At 44.1% G+C, this 3,993-nt stretch overlaps 1 long non-coding RNA gene across 1 annotated transcript; it reads right to left on the bottom strand.

The window, feature by feature from the left end:
* Positions 1-332: 332 nt before the first annotated feature.
* Positions 333-1,309, bottom strand: LOC123595086. The gene is made up of 3 exons (XR_006711030.1): positions 1,294-1,309; positions 1,239-1,242; positions 333-453 (listed from the first exon to the last, which is right to left on the bottom strand). It is a non-coding gene; the product is annotated as an uncharacterized LOC123595086 (long non-coding RNA).
* Between the last annotated feature and the right edge of the window lie 2,684 nt (positions 1,310-3,993).

Here is a 3,993-nt window from a genome sequence, read left to right as displayed (position 1 = left end):
GGAGGGAGATGGCACTGGCGAGCACCTTTGTTCCCCGCCACGCTGCGCTCTGTCGTCTGGGGCTCAAAAACTCTCCCTCCCGTTGTCCTCCAGCCTTCCCGTTCTCCGAGCAGAGCTGTTAACTTATAACCTTCCAGATGTTAAGTCCTGCTTGCTGTCAGAACACACTCCGTCCGGCCCCTATGCTTTTGCAAGCCAGAGCTGGGGTCTCTGCTTGGCCGGTGGGCTGCCCCTCTGCCTCGGCTCCCTCCTGCCAGTCCGTGTAGTGCGCACTGCCTCTCCGCCCTTCCTACCTTCTTCCTTGGACATCTCATCTACGCTTGCCTCCAGAGAATCCATTCTGCTAGTCTTCTGGTGATTTTCTGGGTTATTTAGGCAGGTGTGGGTGGAATCTAAGTGATCCGCAGGACGCGGTGAGCTCAGCGTCCTCTTAGGCCGCCATCTTCCCCTCGCCTCCATTTCATTCTGCACCTCATTGATAGAATTTTTCAGCTCCTCATGACTGTTTCCTAGTCCCTTGATATCTGTAGTAATAGATACTCTGCTGTCCTATATACTTATTTCAATCCCAGCGATTAATTTTATGACTATTTTTCTAAATTCATGGTCCATTATAGGACTTAAATCATTTTTGATCAATTTGTTAGCTGTCACTACTTCCTGGAGTTTCTTTTGAGGAGAATTCTTCCGTTTCATCATTTTGGACAGTCCTTGGAGTGGCTCAGAACTGCGGGGCACTTCCCTTGTGCTGTCTGGAGTAACTTATGTTGGTGGGTGTGGCCACGGTCACACCAGATGTCTATCCCCAGCCCACTGCTGGGGTCACAGACTGATGTGTACCTTATCTTCCCCTCTCCTAGGGGCAGGAATCACTGTGTAGTGATGTGGCTCCTGTCTGGGCTACTTGCACACTGCCAGGCTTGTGGTGCTGCTTTGGTGGAATCTGGCGTATTAGCCGGGGTGGATCCGAAAGGTGCACAGGGGCATGAGGGACAGGCTTAGCTCACTTTGCCATCAGTGGTCCCCTGTGGGAGGGGCCCTGCAGCACCAGGATGGAGGCAGACCCGTCAGAGGGATGGATCCACAGAGGCATAGTGTTGGGTGTTTGCATGGTGCAAGAAAGTTCAATGACGGGAACTGGTTCCCTTTGGGATTTCGGTTGGGGGTAGGAGAGGGAGATGGTGCTGGCCAATGCCTTTGTTCCCTGCCCAGCTGAGCTCTGTCTTCTGGGGCTCAACACCTCTCCCTCCCGGTTTCCTCTCACCCTCCCGCTCTCCGAGCAGAGCTGTTGACTTTTAACATTCCAGATGTTAAGTCCTGCTGGCCGTCAGAACTCAGAGTCTGGCCCCTCCACTTTTGCAAGCCAGACTTTGGGGGCTCTGCCTTGCCTGGCGGGCTGCCCCTCCACTGCCTGGCACCCTCCCGCCAGTCTGGGTAGTGCGCACCACCTCTCTGCCCTTCCTACCTTCTTCCGTGGGCCTCTTGTGTACGCTTGGCTCTGGACAGTCCTTTCTGCTAGTCTTCTGGCAGTTTTCTGGCTTATTTAGTCAGATGTGGGTGGAATCTAGGTGATCAGCAGGACGTGGTGAGCCCAGTATCCTCCTATGCCACCGCCTTCTCCCCTATTCTCAGTTATTAAGAGTCTCTTATGGTTTGGCTCCCTCCCTCTCTAACTTTTTTTTTTTTCTGTGCAATTTTTAATGAAATCAAGTGTATCACTGTTTTCTCTTATTGCTTCTGGATTTGAAATCATATTTTAAAAAGTTTTCTTCACTGCTAGCTTATAGAGGAATTTCACTGTGTGTGTGCCTTTGTGGACAGGTGGGAGAGGAGATGGAAAAGGGTCACATGAGTGTCAAGTGTAAGAGGAACTCTGAGCAACCATCATGTGAGAAATCTGTAAAAACCATTTTACTAAATCAGGAGAGTTAGATGTTCAGACCAGAATCTTTGTCCTGTGCTTGTCTTTGAGAACTTGGTATCTATTATTTTCTGTGTTCCGTGGATATGGATCCAGACCCCCATAACTGACAGAGAAGGTCTTACATGAAGCAGAAACTCCATGTCATCTCAGATCAACCTGTCAGATGACTAAATGGGTGGAACCACCCTCCTAGGGATATGACAGACATAAAGCCAATTCCAAAATGTACCATTCTAACAGAGCAAAGGACTAAAGGGGAAGTAAAACCTCCAACTCATCCTTTACTCTCTATGAGTGAAGTTTAATCAGGAGAAGGTTATAGTCTGCTAGTCCTATGCAAAAGTACAGATGTGTGAGTTGTAAGGTGGCACCTTTTGTCAGATTACAACCTCTCCCACTCAACCCTATAATTTCCCATTTGGATGGTGGGTTTCTAGGACTCGGGGGTCAAGCTTGTACTGATCTTGCTTGGAAGAGAGATCATACCTTATGGGGTGGGCACTAACATCCATGCTGCTTCCTGTGGGCATTTCCAACAATGCAAGTCTGGAGATGAAGAGAGGTAAGGTTACGATGCAGATGTAGTCTTAGGCTGATAGTGTCTGGCACATAGTAGACACCCAATATAGAATTAATTAATTAATTGGTTAGTTAATTAATTAGATGTAGATGTAGGCATAAACAGGAAGCGAAACCATGCATGTGTCCTTTTGGTCTTTTTATGCACATATAAAGTTTTCATAAAGAATTTGTATCATACTGTACTTGTCATTCTGTAATGTGCTTTGAAGAAACATTTTGTTTCTGTTTATAAAAAAGGCCCAGGGGTGGCAGGGGAGGGGAGCTTTAGAAAATGGAGAACAGTGCTACCTGATGACCGGAGCCAGCAATGCAGGTGTGAAAGTCTCAACTATGGAGATTGGCAAAGGATAGGGGATGGAAAGGGCTGTGGTATTGGTGGTGAGGGAGGAAGGTGAATAGATACCATAATATAGGCCAAGATTTCTAGACTTTTCTACTCACTGGCACCAATCCTTCTACTTTCATTCCCATCCTGGGATCCTCAAGCTCTGGTCGGGAAATCCAGCCCCTCAGTGAACTAAGTAGAAAGTTGCATGACTTAGTGTATGAATAATTGGTGTGAAGAAGTTTGAAACAAAGAAACATACACAAACACATATACATACAGAAAACTGTCAAATAAATTGTTTTGATCTGCTTCCAAGGCCATGAATATGTATCATATTTGTAATCACCTCGCAATTATTTTATGTTTTTGATATTTTATTCAATGTTTCCATATTTCAGGCACTATAAAAATGCAAATTTATAAAATAAACATATCTCTCTCCCCAACAATGCATACACAGTGAATTATCATAGACATCTATTTAGCATACTATTTGCATTCTACAGGATATGAACAGGTTTCTAAGTTGCTAAATAAACATATAGCTACACTATCTATTTCTTGTGACTCAGTTGCTGATATGCCTGTTTCACAAAACTTTATCCCCATACTTTGTCAGATTGCCAGTTAATACTTCTCTTTGTCTGACACATACGAGAAACATATAAAATGCATATTTAAAAGCTGAAATTGTTATGTCGCTCCCTTCTGTCCCTACCTTTTGCCCACCATAACACAAAGATAGTCTCTATTAACTTAGCAGTGCCTATTTCCCAAATTTTTCTCTGTATGTATTGCACTAATCTATTTAATCACACTCATACCTATACACCTATGTTGATATATACTTTTTGCAGAAATGGGGTCATATTTTGCTTTATACAATGTGATATCCCTGTTTCACTTGATATGGTTTATTTTCTATTTATTTACTTATTTAGAGTAGCATGTTTTCAACGTGATTATTAAGAATTTATGTTCCTTCTTATGGGCATCCACTCTTGATATCATTGACTATCCTATTGTTTAAGAATATTTTGTACATTGAATACGTAAACAAGTGTCTGAAGGTAGGTTAGAAATGATCTCCAGCTTTTCACATGCCTTTTAATGTTTGCTGTGCAGGACAACATTTGATTATTTTTAATGAGTTTTCGTA

This window comes from Leopardus geoffroyi, chromosome X, assembly GCF_018350155.1.
Source record: "Leopardus geoffroyi isolate Oge1 chromosome X, O.geoffroyi_Oge1_pat1.0, whole genome shotgun sequence".
Lineage (NCBI taxonomy): Eukaryota > Metazoa > Chordata > Mammalia > Carnivora > Felidae > Leopardus > Leopardus geoffroyi.
Note: the sequence above shows the minus strand (reverse complement) of the source record. Positions and strands in the feature narration are given on the sequence as shown.